Here is a 23,386-nt window from a genome sequence, read left to right as displayed (position 1 = left end):
AGCTAGAGGCATTTCAGAGGTCACCTAACCCAGTGGTTCTTAAACCTGCCTGGCATCGCCATCACTTGGAGAAATTTACTCAGACCAATAAAATCAGGATCTCTGGAGGCTGGATCAGAAACCAGCATTCGTAAAATGCTGTGCTATATGTCATGCACCAGAGTCAAGAACTACTAGTCTAATTCAAACCTCTTACTTTACGGAAAAGGAAATGGGCCACATGAGTTTCCATCACTTGTCTTTTTATTTTTCTCATGGATTCTAGTTGGCAAGAACTTAGGTTTTCTGACCAGTTGTCCAGTGTTATCTCTAATATTTAACAATTTCTCCAGAAGGGCTGAAGTTGCTTGGGAAGGGTTAGTGCTGAGAATACTCACTCTGATAATAAAGTGTTTTCACAATATGGGTACATGTTCTTTCCTAAAACTCAGTTCTGTACTTAGTGTCTGAAGCAAAAAGCTTCCACATCTCTGCCTATAACAGTGTTAGACAGGAAGCACAGCTATAATTACACAATAAGCTCTTTCCTCAAGTGGTTTTAAGAACGAAACATTCCATGCTTATACATCAGCCACTGATCAGGATCTGGCTATTTATATTAATTTTATAGCCTCAAACTACTATGTGCTCAGAGACAGGAAGTAACATAAAAAGCAATCAGGCATTACAATTTTCATTTATTCTTTGCTATTTTTTTTTTCATTTTTTACTTTCCCTTTTCTCTGTGTTCTTTTCTGTTGTCATCGTTTTGTTTCATTTTGAGACGGAGTTTCACTCTTGTTGCCCAGGCTGGAGTGCAATGGCGCGATCTCGGCTCATCGCAACCTCTGCCTCCTGGGTTCAAACGACTCTCCTGCCTCAGCCTCCTGAGTAGCTGGCATTACAGGCATGTGCCACTACGCCCAGCTAATTTTGTATTTTTAGTAGAGATGGAGTTTCTCCATGTTGGTCAAGCTGGTCTCGAACTCCCGACCTCAGATGATCTGCCCATCTGGGCCTCCCAAAGTGCTGGGATTACAGGCATAAGCCACCGTGCCCGGCCTGTGTTCTTATTTTATATTACAAGATTTCTTATTTGTATGACAAGATACCCTAAAACGTATCTTTAAAAAGCCCTGCATAGCACAGCAGAGGCACATAAGCCTAGATTTGGGAAGTAGTCTTCATTCTAATCCTTACTGTGCTCTAGTGGTGGGAGACAAGACTATTAATTCACTTACCCTCCCATCTTCTTGTCTATTCTGCAAGATGGATAAGATAATTCATGCCCTGTTTATCTTACAAGATCACAGTGAGGTGAGATTTGTCAAAGTATTTTATAAACACAAGCATTGTAGAAGCATCATCTATGCTTTTTCATGATATACTTGTGAGAGGGCAGGTTTTGGTTTAAGACACATCCATTGGAAGCTACATCCAAAGGAGTTTCCTAAAATTGTCTCCTTCAGGAGCTATGCTATGTCTCACCTATAAAGTTTCCCCCAAGACAGAATTGTAGAGAGGCACACAAAACTGGGAAAGGAAAATTCTTGAAGAATATACAAATAGTCAAAAAGTCTTTTTTGATGCCTGCTAGTTCCATACCTAAAATTACTACTCTGCAGTGGACTGAATGTTTGTCCCCACCAAAATTCATATGTTGAAATCCTCACCCCAAGGTGACGGTGTCAGTAGGTGAGGCCTTTGGGAGGTGATTAGGTCATGAGGGTAGAGCCCTCATGAATGGGATTAGTGCCCTTAGAAATGAAACCCAAGAGAGCTGTCTCACCACTTTCGCTCTGTGAGGACACAGTGGGAGACGGACATTTGTGAACCAGAAAACAGGCCCTTACCAGCCAGCACCTAGATCTTAAACTTCCCAGCCTCCAGAACTGTGAGAAGTCAATTGTGTTTGTTTGAAAACCACCCAGTAATTTGTTATAGCAGTCTGGCTGGACTACGACACACTCTTAAACTCTACACCTTTTCCCCTAGACTTAACAGCCTAAATTATTGTTTCTATAACTCTGCTTTGATAACTCATGTTTTAGTTTTTTCTTTAACCCTGCGCCACATGCAAAAACGCTATGCAGAAGGAAATTAGAACTCAAATGAAATCAATACCTAAGATTTTTATTTTTAAATTTTGAAGTGGATAACAAAATGGCATTTATCAAATAGGGTGTTCTTCTTGTATATAGAAGAACTCTTGTTAGCTTTTTGTACTTTGAGGGGTAGAAGGAAAAGGTACATACTTTTACTGATTATAAAAGTAGTCTGAGTTTATAGAAAATGAGAAGAAACTATGGAAAGAAGATAATATAATTATTATATAATTTTTATTAATATCATTTATCAAAGGTTGTGTTTAACTTTTTAATATTTTCTTACAGACAGCTTTCTATATAAACAGACAAATAGACTTGCATATATGCTTTAAAATTTGGATAAAATTGTATATACATATTAGATCTTCTTGTTTTTAATTTAGCGTTTTTTTTATGATTACAGTTTTATACCCTTAATTATTCTTCACAGTCATGATTTTAACTGTTTTTATCTTACTCCATTGTATGGAGGAATTGTGATGTAATTTTTTTTCTCCAGTTGTTGGATTCATTAACATAATAACTATCACTTATGGAGCACTTAGTGCCTGTGATTGTGGTAATAACTTTAGTTACATTATCTTTTTATTCTTACAGCTGGGTTGAATCATATGAATTATCCAGTATTTGACTGGTTTTGACTTATGAAAGTGATCATTTCATGTGATTCAACCTCATACATATTACCGTTATACAGATACCAAGTGTTAAAGGTTACTTACCTGCCCAGGTTGCACAGCATGTGGGGAACCTGGGGTGTGAACCCACATCTGTCTGATTCCAAGTCCTTAATCTTAACCACAACTATGTTATTATAAGTTATTGAATTGGGGTTGTTATAATTATTTTTTTAAATTAATGTTCTGCCTTCTGTTTCTATTAACATATATCCTTCCAATTAAAATAATGTTGCTTTAACTTCTTTAAATATATAACACCGTGATGATCAGAAAAATTTCTTCTTTTCCTGTTTATCTAATACTCTGTCCTTTATTGGAAATCTACCGTAATTAAACAAATTAAATTACATCAAAGTCTAACCACGGGAACGTTGCAGAGCACTACACTTTCTCTAGGTTCAAGACGCTCCCTCTTTATTCTTTTATTCTCTGACCTAACTCTTCAGCTTACGTATGTGGGTCACTTATTTTTACCATGATAATGCTATAGGATTGGGCATAATTCCACACAGTCTTCCTATGTACAGCCAAAACCAGAGAAGAAAGGATAATGAAAAGTCACTCATTAAGCATGTACTATGGGCCATTCATAATGCAAAGTACTTCACACATTATATTGCATTCTCACTGTAATCCTATGGAATATAACTTAACCTCATTTTACTGATGAGAAAACTGAAAATTAGATGTATCCATTTGCTTGCAGGTACACAAGAAGAGACAGAGCTAGGATTTTAATCTGGGTCGGACTCCTGGGCAGATGCCGGTTTTGTACAATAATATTGGACATAAATATTCATTTCTCTCAGAAAACAGAAACCAAATCATGCATGTTGAGTTTCAATCATCTTCTAAACACATCTTAAACATCCTAAATTCTTGCTTGGATGTTTCTCTCTCAGCACAGAAAATGTCTTATTCTGCTAACCTCCACACTTTTCTGGCTCAGGCTCCCCATCTACCAGTTCTTTTGCTAGACAAAGTGTGTAACTTTAATTCACTGAGCCTTGATTTGCTCATCTACAAAATTAGATCCAATTCAGCTTTAAAACTCTGCAAGTCTGTGTGTAAGAAGGAAGAAGACACAGCATCCATTAGACAAAAGGAAACAGGATAACCACATCAGTAGTTTGTAAATTACAGCATTTTTCTTAGCATTTTCTTCTATGCTAAGAAAATCACAAACTCACTGAATATAATCTATTGCAGGGTCATCTGTAAATACATAAGGTCAAGGTGAAATAAGATGAAATTTGTAATATAGAACTGAAAAATATGCAATGTATAAGTAAACTACTGCACTACATCGGTTGTTACTACATTTGTTTTTGTTTGGTGGATGGTGGGAGGGTTGTTTTTGTTGTTTTGTGTCAAAGAAAGAACACTTGTTCTGGAAGAAGATAAACTTGAATTCTGGAATCAGATCCAGCCTTTTTAATCTGGTGATCCATAATATCCCATGTTGTTAAACACATTTTGGAAAAAAAGCTCTGGCATTGTCATTTAATTAAACCACCTTTTCCTTCTATAGCTATGGGAAAGTAAATTTTAAGTGGCATACTTTTACACAGTTCATAATTATTTTATTATACAGTTTGTGAATCAAATCACCATGCTTTAAAGAAAATCGATTTATATTTATGAAATTCCTATTTATCTCAAAAATAACAAAATGTTGTGATATCCCAGAAAACTATCTTCTCATCATATAAAAAAGGATGGGAGGAGAGTAAGAGTCTCCCATTGTACATAAATGTTCTCTCAGAACAGCCTCTAGCTACCTCCACTGTCACAGCTACCTCTTAAACCTTGATAGCTATGAGGCTACCCTATCTAAAAAATAATGGAAAGCAGGGTTGAAGGAGATGGAAAATATAGTCTGCTTGCATCTTGCGATGGCTAGAATATTGCCTCTTAAATAGAAGAATACATGTTATAAAAAGATGTAGCAGCTGATCAGTTGATCTCTTAACCTTCTGACATTTCATTTTGGAAAAATAAAATGTATGCCACAAGTGCAAGGCTCAGCTAACAGAGTAGTAATGACATGGAGAAAAATGAAAACTGTGGAGTATTTATTGGGCAGAAAGTAACAGAATAAAAGAGCCAAATACAGCATCATTTTAAAGGAATAGTTCTTAAAATAATAAGATTTAAAGGGCCTCATGGTATAAAGAATGTGTTAAATTCCCCTGCACAGTCATTACATCAAGCTGCAAGTCAAAAACCTTTCTTGTTGAATGATAATATTTATGTTTGGTCTGTGGTTAATCAATATAACCAGACATATGACCAAAAAATATACTATTTTTATTTTTTATTTTTATTTTTTGAGATGGAGTCTTGCTCTGTCACCAGGCTGCAGTGCAGTGGCGTGATCTCGGCTCACTGCAACATCTGCCTCCCGAGTTCAAGCAATTCTCCTGCCTCAGCCTCCCAAGTAGCTGGGATTGCAGGTGCGCACCACCACGCCCAGCTAATTTTTTTGTATCTTTAGTAGAGACGGGTTTTCACCATGTCGGCTAGACTGGTCTCAAACTCCTGATCTCGTGATCTGCCCACCTCATCCTCCCAAAGTGCTGGGATTACAGGTGTGAGCCACCGTGCCTGGCCCAAATGTTTTTATGAGTGAGAAAGAAATAGGAAGAAGGATCCTTGGAAAACTAATATGATAGAGGAGAACGTAACTACATATTTCCAAACAGCATCTGGGGGCTTAAAAGGAAAGATACAGCTTATCAACCATAAGGGCTGCCCATCTACAGTGACAGGCTTCTGGGAAAGCAGGCTTTTGGCTTGGGTGGTAATGCTGGTTATTCTGTGATACAGTTCATTCAAGTAGAATGGAAGGATGCTCATTTAGGAACTTAAGTGCATCTCATTAGAGATAAGTGATAATGAAAAAAAATGAAGACATTTACATTTGAGCCATTTTAGGACTGGCTAAGATTACAACCTGAAGGGCAAGATGAGTGTGAGTTATATGAGTGATACAGCACCTAAAGGAGCATCCAAGGTCAAAACTCCAGAGAAACAAAAACCTTCTGTAAGGAACAAGTGGGCTTTCCAGGGACCCTTCATCTGAACTGTTTGCTTCATGAGGAGTGGTATGGCCCAGTGGGAAGGGTATCTCCTTGAGAATCACACAGACCTGGGTTCACATTCTGGTTCGGCACATAATTGCTGCTTAACGTCCTTATCTGTCAAATGGGGATAATATACCTATTCTGCAGGGTTTTTATGTTACCTAGGTAGTAACCATAGACAAAGTACCTAATATGTAGTAGATGCCAATGAATCTACATTGTCATCTCATCAACAATGATGCCGGTCATCATTTTGAGGCCATTTAACTTTTCACAAATACAAGCAGGCTGTCATTTCTGATTCAGACCTTTATCCTGTGTTGTACTCTGTGCTGGAAATCCTAGAAAGGTAGAGGTAGAAAAGAAAGAGATATTTATTCTATAACCTCCACTCCAAAGGACTATCCTTGGAAATATCCTTTAAAAATGAATATTTCCCTCTTTAAGAACAGAGGTTCTTAAATTGGGTCGTTTCTAGGCAGCTGAGTGCCTTGTAAAGAACTACTTTTCCTCTCATTCACTACCTCTTAACCTTTCTTCATTACGGCCTCCACCTCCCACCAGCCTTTTAGACATTTTTTACTAATCATCACTCTCATAATATTTTAGTGCAATAGATATGCTATATATCTGTGCCTATGCACAAAGAATAAGGTATTTTTGCCTCCCAGTTTCATCAACCAAGTTTCACCCCACTGGGGGCAAGATTGCCCTAGTTGAGAATACATGCTCAAAGTTTCTTCTCCAGTCCCCAATCACCCCTGCTCTCACCATCATGCCCCAAGGCAGGATATGCCTACATTCAGCTTTCACTATAAGTCAGGGGTGCTGACACCAGTGAATCTGTCTTCACGTGACAAACAATAAAAAGAGGAAGATAGGAGAAAAGTCAAGTGGAATTTCATAAATAAGGTTTTACAGACAGACACAAGCCAAAGGGAATGAAATCACTAGTTATGACAAGACCGAATCACTGCTCAGAACTATCAAACCCCAAAACTTAATTCATGCCTGCCCTTACAGAAACTCATGGTACAGATTGGAAAGGAAATGGTATCTTGACCAATACTGTTCCAACATTTTCCTGACATCTTTTCTTTTTAATGTGCTTGTGCCCATGTGTGGGCATTATAAAACAAGTGTAAATTAGATATTAGTTGATATTTCCGTCTAACAAAAGTTTTTGGATACTTACAGTATCTTCTACATTATTAAGCTTGTGCTCAACAATGTGCTCCATTCAATCTAATCTCCAGATGCCATGTTTCTGTTGCTCTTCAAGCTTACTAATTTCTTATTACTTGCTAAATCTCCTAAAACTGATTATTTAGGAAATGCCATAATGAGCAAACCCTCCTTATGTGATAAATTTGCACTTGATATTTAACCAAGAAAGTTCAGTGTCTGTATGTGTGTTTGGAAATATTATTGTACCATGACACAGTAAAAAAAAAAAAAAAATCTAACCATAGGTTATTAGTGTGCACATACACTGCTTTTCTTAATGAAGTACCTTCCCAGATCAAACTTTGAGAAAGTTACTTGTAGACTGGTTCTTTTTGGTTGCTATGATATGTTGGGTTAGATGTGATTTTCTCTCATGTTGGCATTTTAACTTGAATTAAATTCTTTGCTGAGTTTTTCTAACAACAGTATTGCTAGGAATTAATTTGAGGAACAATGACAGGGTGGATTCAGTCAATGCAAGCAATATCCTTAGGCCACTAAATAACAGGATTTTCTGTATGTTCAAAGACTGAGGGAATCCTAAGCCAAGAAGCTAGGATTTCATGGTTAAGCAGGATTAAGTTAACTGCCCTGAACTTCTTGAAGCATGAAGTTCTCAGTTTGATTTCTTAGCCCTTTTGGCTATAGTAGGTGTATGGTATATCCCTTGTGAAGTCTGCACTTCACCGGTCTTTAAGCAATGACTGATGAAGGATCAAAAATAGTTCCAATTTAAGTGCTAAAAAAGAAAAGTAAAAGAGACATGGAAATCAGCACTCACAACACTGGTAGGAATCAAGATTGCTACTACATTTCTTAAGGAAAAGGTGGCAGTATTTATCAAGAGATTAAGTGAGCATACCCTATAACCCAGCAAATGGATGTCTGGAAACTTATCCCAAAGAGCTGACAATGAAGAGGCCTAAAGATTTACAATAAGGATAATAGTTGCAAGGTTATTTATAATATTTTTTAATGTAAGCCCCTAACTGTCCCACTGTGGGGAAATGATTAAACAATGGCAGATCTAAACATTTCCATACAAAAACAGGTAACAAAACTAGTAAGACATCAATTATAAGTGAAATATGCCAGTCACAAAAACACAAGTACCATATGAGGCCACTTACACAAAGTACCTAGAATCATCAAAATCACAGATACAGGAAGTAGAATGGTGATTGCCAGGGGCTGGAGGGACTGTGGAGTGGAGAGTTGTTCAATGGGTACAGAGTTTCGATTTTGCAAGATGAAAAGGGTTTTTAGAGACTGTGTGCAGAACAATACAAATGTACTTAACGCTGCTAAACTGCACCCTTAAAATGGTTAAGGTGGTAAATTTTTTGTGTGTTTTGCCACAATTAAAATGTTTTAAATTTTAATAACAATTATATCTTGAAGATGACATTTTGAGTAGTTTGAATTTTCTTCATTTAATTTGCCTAAGTTTGTCTACATTTTCTAAATATTTTCTGGAAACCATGTATTTTGTTTGTAATAAGTGGGGGATCTACTTATATGAAAAAAAACTCATTCTTTCTTTAGTTGATATTTTTAGTAGCTGATAGCTTTGTGTGATAAAAGAAAGATATTTGGTTATTGTCCCTGTGGAACATGTTTTTTTTCCCCAGAATGCTCTCGCTGTCATATGCCCCCATACTTACCTACAGAAGATGTACACACCCTTCAAGACCCAATTTGAGCCCACTTTCTGAAACTAAGAAATATTCCCTTATGACATTAGTGAGAACTCATTCTCATTTTCAAAGCACCTGTAGTGATAGCAATAGTAATAATACCTAATGTTATTTAGGTGTAACAAGCACTAAGATTAGCACATCATTTTGTCTCCTAAAAAATCACACATTTACCACCTCTCAAGCTTGGTGTTTGGTCAGTGGGGATCCACACAGGTTCAACATGTGTATGGAGAAGTGTTATTTCTATTTGGGGCCGATCCACCCTGACCACGGCATGATGTTCATCCACAAGGACTGCAAGGTGTTCAGATTTTGTAAATCTAAATGTCATTAAAACTTTAAAAAGAAGCACAATTCTTGCAAGGTCATGTGGACTAAAGCATTCCAGAAAGCAGCTGGTGAAAAGCTTACAGTGGATAATTCATTTAAATATGAAAAATATAGAAAGGAACCTATCAAATACCAGTGAGAGCTATGGAATAAAACTATTGATGCAATGAAGAGAGTTGAAGAGATCAAACAGAAACGCCAAGCTAACTTTACAATGAACGGATTGAAGAAAAATAGAGCTACAAAAAGTTCAGGATATATTAAAGAAGTCAAGCAAAACATCCATCTCATCGGAGCCCTTCTGGTAGGCAAAGAAAGCAGCTGGAAGAGAAAATGGTACAGCCATTGCAACAAGATGTGGACATGGAAGATGCTTCTTAAAAATCTCACTGTACTTATTTCTATATGTACACTTGAAAATGTCCTTTGGAGATTTGGAACTGCTAAATTATTGGTTTTTTTTTTTTTTTACATAAGGTCACTTAGACGAAAAGTGATTAAAATATGTATTTCCTACATTACTGTCTACAAAACATCAGTTATTATAAATGTTAGATTGCATCTCAATGTTAAATCTTCATTGAGAGATGTAGTTACGTAAATCATGAAAATTCTGTTTATAACTATAGAAGTGAATTGTGGGCATAAAGTGGTCCTGCCATTTGGATAATGTCACAAGGCAGCATTTATACAGTAACTAACGACAAAAATTCATGGCTAGTGAGATATAAAATAAAATCTTTGCAGTAAAGTATTTCATTTATTAATGTTATAGAATCAGGGGGATACAACAAGGGACAAACAATTTGTATGACAGAGTTGAATATCTTTTATTTTGACTTCAGTATTTCCTGTTTTGGTTTATTAGCATCTTAGAACACCATAATGACATCGTTTGATGGGGCCTAATTATACTGGACTGTTTTGACCTGGTTACCTGGTTTAGCCATTCTGATAGGTAATTGTGGATGTTGTAAATGAGAACTAAATAATCTCTGCCTGAAATGGCACTATACCCTATAATTTCCACTTTGGAGAATACTCAGTTCTAACTTGTGATTCCTGGTAGAACAGGCTTTATTTTTCTAGCCTAGCAATGACTGAGAAGCAGAGGAATCCCAGTGCCTTTTAAAATGTGTTGTGTGGTTTTCTTTTAAAAAACTTCTAATTGTTTTTGGAAAGTAGAATTTATGAGTAGAACATCTGTTCATGAGTAGAACATCTGTTCATTATTTGCAGGTAAAAAAAAAAAAAAATCGCACATTTAAGTAGGTGTTAGCATCCCCGTTATACAGATGAAGAAACTAAGGGAGTGATACAAAATACCTTGAATTGTAAAAAAGCATTACAATCTAGGTCTATCTGCTTCAGACTACAGGCCCCTGTATTACCACCTGTATCTTGCAGGGCTCTGAACATTGCTACACTGGCTTTCTTTCTGTCACAGAATTTTAAACCCATCTTCAGCAGGACAACATTTTTGAAATATTAATTTTTTCCCTTCTCCTCATATTTTCCACTCCATTTGCAGAGATAACAGGTCCTGAACTCGTTGCCACAGGGGAAAGATATGATAGATCCAAAAGTAGAACATAGCTGAGGAGACTCTTCTGATAGACTGGAAATTCTGTGAACTCCAGGATTGATAGGATATTTGGGACAGGCTTCATGAAATACAGCAGGTCTTCCCTTCATTAACAACCCCTCTTTCCACTCACTGACTCTTTAAAAGGGAAAGGTGGAAGAAGGAAGGCCAGGAGACAAGTAGGGAAAGCAGTGACCTAGATGGCTATCCGAGAGAGGAAACCTATATCCCAGTTCCCAGGTTTGAGTTGGAGAGAGTGAATGCTTTGGGTACATACGGAAGTAGACATGGATCTTAGAGAGTTTCAGAAAAATTACTGTGCCTCAGAGTGTCATGAAAACCTCAATTACAGCACTGAAGGAGAGGTAGACTTTGGTTCTGAAGGGACCAGAGAAGAAGGAGAGTCTCAGAGGTGATCAACAATGTAACCATTACCATCCCTTGGGTTGTACAACTGGGGAAACTCCCTGGCCTGGTACCAGGAGGGAGGTATGGAATGCTGCACCTGAACCCTTGTGTTAGTCTATTCTCACACTGCTAATAAAGACATACCTGAGACTGGGTAGTTTACAAAGGAAAGAGGTTTAATTTACTCACAGTTTCAGATGGCTAGGGAGGCCTCACAATCATGGTGGAAGGCAAAGGAGGAGCAAAGTCACGTCTTGCATGGTGGCAGGCAAAAAAGCTTGTATAGGGGAACTCCCATTTATAAAACCATTAGATCTCATGAGACTTATTCACTACCATGAGAACAGTATGCGGGAAACCACCCCATGATTGAATTATCTTCCACCTGGCCCCATCCTTGATATGTGGGGATTATTATAATTCAAGGTGAGATTTGGGTGGAGACACAGCCAAACCATAACAACCCTGTTTTCTGAACGTCACTAAAATTCAGTGTTATTATATATGACCCGGGATTTAATCTAGTATAGTGGGAGTACAGGTGAAACAAAAATTTGTGATTACTGTGTCTGAATGAGGAATTCAAGGCTCTCTATTTTGGCATATGTGTAAAGTTTTTCATAATTAAAAAAAAAAACTTTAATTCTAAATTTTCTGTCTTTAATACTATCCCAAAGGTCTTAGAAGACAACAGCAATTTAGTTTCTTTCCAACTGCAATGACCTTGGGCATGTCTGGCCCACAATGGATGAGTTGAACCAGGCCATATGCATTATTTAGGAAGGCCCTGCCAGCATAGATCAATGCAAGAATAATGATGGAATAATGAATGTCTCATTGATACCTGCAAGATACTGATCATTTATTGCTTCCCCTTTCTCTTTCATCCTATTAATACCTGCAAGATACTGATAATTTATTGCTTCTCCTTTCTCTTTCATCCTACGCTTTAGACCTTACTACATAAAGCCCCTGGAATTTATTGTTAAATAGGTACATGAGATATACAGTAACATCATAAATGGATTTTATCAAGGAAGAAGCTGAAACTACAAGAAATCCAAATACCTGGCCCAGATAAGATAGCAACAGGGAACAAGTTCAGAGTTTTAACCTAGTTTTTATCACAAAAGTCTTTACTCTTTCTTGTATACCATACTCATTCTCTAGCCCCTTAAGTTTAGGGACTTTGTTTTAACAAATCTTTGTATATCCCACAGTCTAGAAATAGAAACCCAGAGTCAAGGTCCTGAATTTTAACCAGTTGCTTGGAGAAATCACATGACCTCTACAGGCCTCACATACTTCATTGATGGCTAGATAATAATAGTTAACATTTATGGACTACTTTATGGTAGACATTGTTAAACACATCCTATACATTAGCATAATTAACCATCAAGTCACCCTATACCTATGTAATAGCTATAATTAAATCATGTATATAGAAAAAGAATAAAAGACTGAGGGAGATGAATTATTTGGGCAGGTTCATAGAGCTAAAATTGTGGGATCATGAATCAAATGCAGGCTCTCTGACTCCATTCCAAAGCATGAACCCTTAACTACTTACTGTGTATACAGACTTCTATAAGACAGTTCCATGGTCTCTTCCAGCTCTATAGTCTATGACACTGTATAACTGCAGACTTTCTCATGTAGAATCTTTCGTATTCCCTAACTTCCCTTATAGAAGTGTTTCCCTGTAATTATTTTTAAAAATCAAGTTGAAGTTCAGAATCCCCCACAGTTAGGATAACTCTCCACAGTTCACCCTTAATGCTGCTCTTACATGTTTGTCCTGTTATTCCATAGTTCTCTTTAGCACAGTTTACTGTCTTCAAATGACTTACACAAGCCAAGCTTATGTGTACCATGAATTTACCTCCACCCTTTAAAAAAATATAATGCCTCGTCTTCCAAACTTCCTTTTTTATCCCAAACCTTCTTTTATCTATGGCAGACACACCAGAAACATTTACTTCCAGGTGCAGCTTGTACTAATCCACCCAGGGGCTGAGGTACAGGGCACTGTGTCAGTGCTATTTGTCTTATTCCCTGGAATGCCCAGAGATACAAATGATGGTGCTGCTGGTGGGTTGCTGTTCTTGTGCCATGATGATTCAATTCACTCTTCCTGGAGAAGCACATGAGAGCATGACCTCCCCAGACTGACTGACTAAGCCCAGCCATGTTCACGCCACACAGTAGCTGAAAGACCCTTGGCAAGTTATAAAACTTCTCTGTGCCTCATATGTAAAGCACATATAATAATAGTTTCTTCATAAGATTAGTGTGAAGATTCAGTGAGTTAATACATACAGAGGTTTTTAAAGAATTCCTGGTACATTGTAAGTGCTCAGAAATTTTATCTACTATAAGGCCATTTAACTCCTTGGGTACCAGCCTTCTGTGAACACTTTACAAGGGTAAAAGCCTGTTTCCAAAACACATGGCAAGAGACAGTATGTACCTTGGTGGTTAGGAGTAGAGTCTTTAGAGTCAAAAAGACCTAGATTCACATTCCAACTCTTTGCTTGCGAGTTGTGTGAATTTGGGCAAGCACACCTCTCTGAGGCTGTTTCCTCGTTGTAGAAGGGAGATGATAATATTATCTTTTCAGGGTGGACATGACAATGAGAAAGAATAATATACAGGGTACTTAGCCCAGATTCCCTATGAATTAGAGCCTGAGACAAGCTTATATACTAACATTTTTTTGAAGGATATAATCCCAGGACAGAGAAAGTAAAGAAAAAGGATAAATGGGGAAAGAAGGAGGGAAAGAAAATATAGATGGTTTGTAATCAATGTGGCCATAACTTCAAGAGAAAACAGCTGGTTGTACTGGGCACCTGCAGGTGGGCAGAACTGTTCATCAAGGGAAGGAAGGAAGAGGGATTTATCTACTGGCTCTCTGTGGTTTTCTGCCTCTCATTAGTAAATCTTCAATCCACATTAACTCCTGTGAACTTTTAGTTGTGTCACCAGGTCCTTCTAGGCGGTTACTGGGGAAGGCAGATCCCATATCCTGTCATGAACCTTCTGAAACTGAAAGTGGTGTGAGAAACCAGCAATTCCATGGATCTGATGAGGTTGGATCTTGCCACTGGGGCTGCCACAGCTATATCAGAAATCAGCATTACCTCAGGGGAGATTGACACCTGGCTGTGTCAAGAGATGAGGCTGGGCCCTCTTTTGAGTGAGCAACCAAATACCCAGGAAGAAAGCTGGGCAAACAGAATTTGGGGAAGTTCATAATTTGTTCCAGTATGGCACCCAGTTCAGTGACTGGTACTTAGTAAACAAATAAATGGTTGCTGACACTGTTAATGGTACAAACACATAATCAGAATGGTATAAATTCCAGAACTATATGTGAAACCTGGGAATACCTTCTTTCCCTGAAAACTAATTCTGAATTCTCAAGGTAATGGGGCACTGAGGGATACCCTCACCATTACCCAGGACTGACCCAGTGGATAGAAAGTGACTACTATACACTATGGTTTTGTTTGTTTGTTTGTTTGTTTTGAGACCAAGTCTCGCTCTGTCGCCCAGGCTGGAGTGCAGTGGTGCGATCTCGGCTCACTGCAAGCTCCGCCTCCCGGGTTCACGCCATTCTCCTGCCTCAGCCTCCTGAGTAGCTGGGACTACAGGTGCCCACCACCACGCCCGGCTAATTTTTTGTATTTTTAGTGGAGATGGGGTTTCACCGCATTAGCCAGGATGGTCTCGATCTCCTGACCTCGTGGTCTGCCTGCCTCGGCCTCCTAAAGTGCTGGGATTACAGGCATAAGCCACCATGCCCAGCCTACTGTACATTATGTTTTAAGATTCCTTGACTCTCAAATCATTTTTTCTCCTTATCAGCCTCACTGTCTAAACTTAGGTGTGCAGTGTGTTTCTTGGGCATACACATAAGGGCTTCCAGTGCTCTGAGGGATAGCAGATGGGAAGGTAGACAGAGTCTCAGGGCTTTTGTGTGCGTAGGAATGAGAAAGGGGGTAGAATGTTATGCTTGGGAGAGAGTCTTGATTATGTAAGTGGAATTAGAGATTTCTTAGGAAAAGGACTTTAAAGATGAGATGTGGGGAGAACTGAGGCACTATATTGGGAGAAGAGGAATGAAGCTTGGGGGCTGAACACACGCTTGACCTTACTTTATGGTTTTAGCTAGGTCTAAACCTTTGGCATTTGGCCCAAAGTTTTGTGAGTCTTAATAAGCCATGAAAATCAAATGGAATTTCTCTGCCCAAAGTTAGTTAGAAAAAAATCAAGATTTAGGCCTGATTTAAAATATAAAACATTCTGTTACAATTCTCCATAAAAGGAACCAGCTCTCCCTTGGATAAATGACTGATTCTAGGGCTGGGACAAGAAGTATAAAGTATGAATCTGGAGCATCTTGTAGCACCAGAAATTAAGGAATTGCTCAAAAAACAAAACAAAGATTACATGTCAAAAGGACACAGGAGCCAACAGGAAGAGTTTCTAAAGGCCCAGCTGGAATAATTTGACAACAAAATGGATACTATTGTATTAGGCTATAACCCAAAGCGTACTATACATATTCATGAGTCCATAATCATGAATAAATAATTGAATACAGAATAAATACGAGGAAAATAAATCTCTGGTGCAAAAGAATGCCAGATAACTTATTGATATCCCTTTCTCAAAGATGTAGAGCACAACTCCTCCCTCCTTAAGTATGGCCTACACATGGTAACTTCATGGTTGACATCTATAGAGGCAAGTCATGATGACGGGATGATGTGATAAAGTGGCACTTTAACTCTATGGTCTTTCTCCCCCAAAACCCATAAACCATGTTTAATCATGAGAAAAACTTAAGACAAATCCAAATGGAAGAACAGTCTCCAAAATACCTGACCAGTACTCCTCAAACTGTCAAGGCCATCAAAAACAAGGAAAGTTTGAGAAAATGTCACAGTCAAGAGGAGTTTAATGGCCAAGCTCAGTGGCTCATGCCTGTAATCCCAGCACTTTGAGGGCCCAAGATGGGCGAATCACCTGAGGTCAGGAGCTCAAGACCAGTGTGGCCAACATGCTGAAACCCTGTCTCTACGAAAAATACAAAAACAAACAAACAAAACCCGGGTGTGGTGGTGGATGCCTGTAATCCCAGCTACTTGGCAGGCTGAGGCAGGAGAAGAGCTTGAACCCAGGAGACAGAGGTTGCAGTGAGTCAATTTCATGCCATTGCACTCCAGCCTGGGCAATAAGAGTGAAATTCCATCCCAAAAACAACAAAACAAAAAACAAAGAAGAGTTTAAGGAGACACAACAACGTAATGTCAGTGTGATATCCCAGATAGGATCTTAAAAAAGAAAAAGGGCATTAGGATAAAACGAAAGAAATCTGAATAAAATATGGACTTAATAGCAATGTAGTAATACTGGTTTATTACTACATTGTGACATTACATCATGACATTATTACAGCTACAGTTGTGACAAATGTGCCATATTAATGAAGGATGTTAACAATAGAGGAAACTGGAGACGGTTTACACAAAACCTCTCTGTGCTATCTTTGTAACTTTTCTGAAAATCTAAAACATTCCAAAATTAAAATTTTATGTAAAAACTACAAAAATCACTTGTCTTACTCTGTCAGCCAGGCTGGAGTGCAGTGGCACAATCTCGGCTGACTGCAACCTCCGCCTCCCAGGTTCAAGCAATTCTCATGCCTCAGCTTCCCGAGTAGTTGGGATTACAGGCACCCACCACCACACCCGGCTAATTTTTGTATTTTTAGTAGAGATGGGGTTTCGCCATGTTGGCCAGACTGGTCTCAAACTCCTGACCTCAGGTGACCCGCTCGCCTCGGCCTCCCAAAGTGCTGGGATTATGAGCATGAGCCACCATGCCCAGTCTTGATTTTCCTTTCTAACTTCGGGCTTGATCATTATGTTATCATTACTCTTATGGGGGAATCTTTGAATATGTTCCTTTGGCTTTGACTCAAACAGAGGTAAGGCAATTGACTGGTGTTGGCAAATGATAAACACATAAGCTAAATAATTTTGAAAAAATACTTGTCGGGTATTTTAGGAGTGAGCTTTGCTTCCTGGTATCTACTCTTAACACTGTTGGCTATCCACCTGGTAAGATGACTCAATAGGGCACACATGAGTGGGTCTTGACATAGTGACTAAAAATATGACCCAGTGCAGCTCAAAGTGTAGTTGTACATGGTGTCAGGAGACCACATCAGAACTCGTATTTTTACAATAACAAGCTATTGTGCTGCAACATTGAATTGTGCTTTACAGGTGAGGACTACACACCAGGAACAGACGATCCCTTGATAAACAAGAATCCTGTTTTTATTCCCTCTATGTTAAAACCATCTGTCATAAGAGAAAAAGCAAACAAGCAAAATAAATAAAAGACTATCCAAATCAAATATTCATTTCTTCCCCTTGGTGGATGTAAATATGCTAAATAACATTTTGAATATTGAAGATTCTGAGCAAAATAATAACAATATTAGTACTTAAACAGTTGGTCTTATTTTTCAGAATATATACAATTATCAATTAGAGGTGATAGAAATATAAGTAATATAAGTAATATTACTTATAAAATATAATATATAAATATAAGTAAATAGTGGAAGAGGAATATCCATAAAACACAATGAACAGATACTGAAAACATCTCAATTTTGTTAAACTAGCTGTTCAATACCATATATTGAGATCCCTTTGTGTGTTTTATTAAACAATTGAATATCATTTCTTATATTTACAGTGCTTATTTTAATGACTCAAATTATAGAGGATGAAAATGTACAAGTATACTCATACTATGTTGTTTTATTCCTCATTTTGGTAAAATACTGCCTTTTTCTAGAAGTATATTTTAAGTAAATTAATTTATGGGAAAACATACAGGTAAAATGTCAGAGCATTTGCATTTTGTAAAAAAGAAACTATAGGAAGTAAAATTTTATGTATTAATCAGTTTCTCTTATTTACTATTTATCAGCTTAAAAATATTGGAGTGAAACCCCATCTCTGCTAAAACACAAGAAGAATTAGCCGGGCGTGGCGGTGGGTGCCTGTAGTCCCAGCTACTCAGGAGGCTGAGGCAGGAGAATTGGTTAAACTCGGGAGGCAGAGGTTGCAGTGAGCCATGATCACGCCACAGCACTCCAGCCTGGGTGACAGAGCGAGACCCCGTCTCAAAAAAGAAAAAAGCAGAGGCTGGGCATAGTGGCTCACGCCTGCAATCCCAGCACTTTGGGAGGCCTAGACGGGTGGATCACTTGAGCGCAGGAGTTTGAGACCAGCCTAGGCAGCATGGCAAAATACAAAAATTACTCAGGAGTGGTGGTGTGCACCTGTGGTCTTAGCTACTTGGAAGGCTATGGTGGGAGGTCAAGGATGCAGTGAGTTGTGATCACAGCACTGTACTCCAGTCTAGGCGACAGAGTGAGACTCTACCTAAAAAAAAAAAAAAGACTGGGAAACTGGCAACCTTACCTTAATTAGTTTCCAAGTATTTAATATTTTTTAAAACTAGTCTCCCACCCCACGGGAGCATTTGGTAACTGCTCCCCGTATAAATAAAACATTTCAGAAAATTTCCCTTGAGTGAGTGAAAATCAAAGAGCAGATCTGAGCCTTACCCATATATTTTCTGAAAGGTATCAATCCATACCCAGAAAGCTTCTTTTAAGAGAAGTGATGTGTTTCTCTGCTTTAGGAGCTAAAGAGGAGATTTGATTGATGTCCTCAAATACTGGTCAAGTCTAAGGGAACATTTTTAAAGATCTAAGGTTTAATGGGGTTTGAAGAGTTCTTTTTTTTAATCTGCATTCAAGTGGATATATTTTTCTTCATCATTTTTCCTGGTTTTATGTTTTCTGAAATTGCCTGCCTGCTTGTCTCTTGGTATTTCTGAATTCTTTCCAGTCATTGCTTGACTGGGAATACATTCCTTTTCTTTTATACTACTTTATTGAAGTTTTGTTGAAAAAACAATCATGAGGAGAATAAAGAATGCAAAGCAGGTTGGTAATGGTCAGAGTTGCTGACTTTAATATAGAAATAACCTAGGCCTCAGGTGGGGGTGAGTGGGTGAAAGACAGATTCAGACACTTGCCTCACCACCCAGAGAGTGGAATGTCCCTAGTATCATGATTTCCTGCTTTCTTTGGAGGGCAGCCCCTAGGGCTGTTTGGAGGGGGGAAAAATCATTCCATTACATTCCTGAAGATTGTGATCATGTATTTCTTTCCCTTGCTGCATTCTTCATAAACTTAATATGGCTCAGAGCTACTGCCCATCAGGCTGGTAACTACAGGCCTGAGTTCTGAATTCTTATCTTCACTTGTCTGTTCCTGCACCATAATAGCAGAATCACAAGTCCTGGATACCCTGATAGTCCAGTAAATGGGGTGTGTGTGTGAGCGCATAGGATCATAAACATAGTAATACTGACCTTCTATGTGTCAGGGAAAGTTTATGGGCCATATATGTAGTAGTGATCAAGACATACAAGGACCCTTGCTCACACAGGACTTTCTTGGTCTATTTTGTGCTGCTATTGACCTGAGACTGAGTAATTCATCATGAACAGAGATTTAATTCTTTTTTTTTTTTTTTTTGAGACGGAGTCTTGCTCTGCCGCCCAGGCTGGAGTGCAGTGGCCGGATCTCAGCTCACTGCAAGCTCCGCCTGCCGGGTTTATGCCATTCTCCTGCCTCAGCCTCCCGAGTAGCTGGGACTACAGGCGCCCGCCACCTCGCCCGGCTAGTTTTTTGTATTTTTTAGTAGAGACGGGGTTTCACCATGTCAGCCAGGATGGTCTCAATCTCCTGACCTCGTGATCTGCCCGTCTCGGCCTCCCAAAGTGCTGGGATTACAGGCTTGAGCCACCGCGTCCGGCCGAGATTTAATTCTTAAGTCTAGATCCAAGGTTGAGGAGCCCACATGTGATGAGGGCCTTCTTGCTGCATCATGCCATAGCAGGAAGCAGAAAAGCAAGCAAGCACATGCATGTGAGAGAAATGGAGTCAAACTCACCCTTTTGTCAGAAACCCATCAGCCTTAACCCATTCATGAGGGCAGAGCCCTCATGACCTAATCACCTCTTGGAGGACCCACCTCTCAACACTGCATTGAGGATGAAGTTTCTAACACATGAACTTTGAGGGACATATTCAAACCATAGCACATCCATAGCACATTCTGAGACAAGATTTGAGCAAGAGTATAAACATTGGGTAGAGAAAGAGAAAGAAAGGAAAGAATGTAGGAAGGAAAAGAAAGAAAGAAATGTTGGATATGATAACTATTAGGGTGATGGGATGGAAAGATATTAGTGAGCATGAGCTCCTGTAGATTGAGTGGTCACCAAGGGTCTCTAGGAGGAGATGAAACTCGAGTTGAGAATTAAATGAGAAGCAGTATACCATTATACAAAGAACAATTGGAAGAATATTTCAGCAGAGGAAAATGCTAGTGCAAAGGCCTTTGAGTTGGAATAATCTCAGTGTTTGAAGACGAATTCTGTGGCTGGAGTGGAGTGGGCAAGGGAAGAGTGGTAAGAGATAAGATCAGAGACATAAGCAGGGCTGAATTATGGAGGGTTTTGCCAACTATTGTAAGAGTTCAGGTTTTATTTTAAATGTGATTAAAAGCCACCCAGAGGTTTTCAGGTAGGATAAGAATTGGGGGTGACTCAATCTTAGATACATTTTTATAAGGTCACACAGTGACGTACATTTTAAAAGATCACACATTTTTAAAGGAAAATATTGTGAAGAATATTCTGTAGGAGAGCAAGGTACAAGAAAGGAAGAAGGAATCCCCGTCGGGGAGATGTTGATATAAGAGCAGGTGCGAAGGGATGGTGGCTTATACTAGGGATGTGGTGAAAAGGACAAGTGGAGAAATGAACAATTATAGGTGATAGAGAGAACAGGACCAATAGATGGAGTGGAGATGGGGAGTAAAGTAGATAAAGGTTTAAGTTAAGTTATACATTTTTGGTTTGAGGAATTAGGTGGATGGTGGTACCTTTTGCTGGGATGGAAAGGCTGGTGGAAAATAAGACCAGGGAGAGCTGTGAGTCAGGAGTTGTTTTGACCATGTTATTTCTGCAACATCTAATTGAAGATGTCAAATTGGCCATTGGATGTACAGGTTCAAGGACTTAAATTTCACAACCAAGATTTGATTTGTCTCTTATCGTCATATAGATGAGATCTAAGTGGGTTTTGGACATAGCCCTAGTTCACCTCAACATTTAGACTTTAGGGGAAGAGGAATTATCAACTCAGTGAGGTAAAAAGAGAACCAAAAAAAATCTGATGTCATGAAAGCCAAAAAAGGGAGACATTTCAAGAAGGATGGAGCAGAAAATGTGTTGATTCTTGCTGAAAGAGGAGAAAGAAGTGACCTATAGATTTAGCAGCATGAAGATCTTAGCAGAACAATCTTTGAGGTATGGTGTGGATTGAAGCATATTTGGAGTAGGTTAGGTATATGGAAGTAGAGATCTTAACTAGAAATAACTCTTCCAATAAGTTTATAGTCAAGGTAGGTTGTTTTTTTTAAAAAAAAAATTAGGAGATTAGGATTATGTTTGTACACTGATGACTGTGTGAAATAAAGTTCGGTATTTGGAAAACATAGTGAAATATAACTTTTGTAGAAATACTTAGAAATTCAAAACACCACTTGATCCCTCTTAGTGGATTAATATTTTTGTGGAAAGAAATTCCTCCTTTTCAAATGTGGAAAGTTTGTTAATTCTCAAACATGTTGAAGCCAAAGAATACATTGTGAATATTTTACTTCAGGGGCGACGTAGACGTCCAGTCTGAAGTAGTTTTTTTACACAAAGCAGAAAGAGGAAAAGGTTCTAGAACTTCTGAAAGTAATGAATGCAGAATTGTAGACAGTTTGAAAAGAAATAATATTTTCATAAGCAGAGAGTTAGGGAAGTATCTAATTCAAACCTTAGGAAAAGACACAAATCCAACTTATTTATTTTAAAAAATGAACATGTATGTTAGTCGTCTGGATCAAATAGGAAAGGCAAAAGTGAGTCACTACAGAAGTAGAGATTACAGGCAGGTCTAGAGGATGAAGACCAATTTCATGAAGCACTTGGGGAGTGGTGAATAGGAAAGTTCAAACATCTTGGTAGCATGACCAAAGGCAGGAAGACATGAGTAATACATGGGAGAGCAGAAGATAGTCAAGACTGACTGGGACAGGGACTATGAGGAGGTAAGAATATGAGGATTATTGGGGCAATATTCTATATGGTTTGAATGTTGAGGCAAGGAATTAATTTTGCAAAAATGTGGTACAGTTGGAAGTTTTTGAACAGAATAATGGCCTTTAGTGTTTCCTTTTGATATTAAAATAAATATTCTGGCCTAGACGTTCTCTAAGGATTTCATAATATGAGGCTTTGAAGTGGTCAGGCAACAAGTGTCTTGAAGAATATGAAAACTGCCGGGCGCGGTGTAATCCCAGCACTTTGGGAGGCCAAGACGGGCGGATCACGAGGTCAGGAGATCGAGACCATCCTGGCTAACACGGTGAAACCCCGTCTCTACTAAAAGATACAAAAAATTAGCCAGGCGAGGTGGCGGGCGCCTGTAGTCCCAGCTACTCGGGAGGCTGAGGCAGGAGAATGGCGTAAACCCGGAAGGCGGAGCTTGCAGTGAGCTGAGATCTGGCCACTGCACTCCAGCCTGGGCGGCAGAGCGAGATTCCGTCTCAAAAAAAAAAAAAAAGAATATGAAAACTAAAACAATAATAATGACCATGTCCCTTTTTTTTTTTTTTTTGAGAATTATCATATGGCAGACACTGTGCTGGGTGGTTTACAGTTAGCAATCACATTAATCCTGTGAGGTAGGTGTTACTGTTCTCATTTTATAGATAAGAAGAAAGGCTCAGTGAGGCGTTATAACTTGCTTAAAGCTGCATAAATAAACCAGTATGAAAATTTAGCTGACTCTGTCTAAGAAGCCAGAACCAAATATTTCTTGCTCTTGAGAATTTTATACTCTTGTTGGGGAGATAAAATCTCTCTGTATGAAATGTTTATAACTCCCATACTTACTATTTTTTTATTTGTATGTAACTTTGTATGGATTACCTGTGTTCTTACTAAATTATAACTGTGCAATGAAATCCAGGCTCTCGTACTGGTATTTTGGTATCAATGTGAAGTTTAAGATGGCAGTTTCTGTATGGAGTGGAGTTCTACTTAAAACATTAGC

The 23,386-nt window shown here is 38.6% G+C and overlaps 1 pseudogene; it reads left to right on the top strand.

The window, feature by feature from the left end:
• The first annotated feature begins 9,000 nt into the window (after positions 1-9,000).
• On the top strand, positions 9,001-9,491 carry LOC119620684 (probable ribosome biogenesis protein RLP24 pseudogene; annotated as a pseudogene).
• The last annotated feature ends 13,895 nt before the right edge of the window (positions 9,492-23,386 follow it).

The sequence above is a fragment of the Chlorocebus sabaeus genome, chromosome 11 (assembly GCF_047675955.1).
Source record: "Chlorocebus sabaeus isolate Y175 chromosome 11, mChlSab1.0.hap1, whole genome shotgun sequence".
In the NCBI taxonomy this organism is placed as follows: domain Eukaryota; kingdom Metazoa; phylum Chordata; class Mammalia; order Primates; family Cercopithecidae; genus Chlorocebus; species Chlorocebus sabaeus.
Note: the sequence above shows the minus strand (reverse complement) of the source record. Positions and strands in the feature narration are given on the sequence as shown.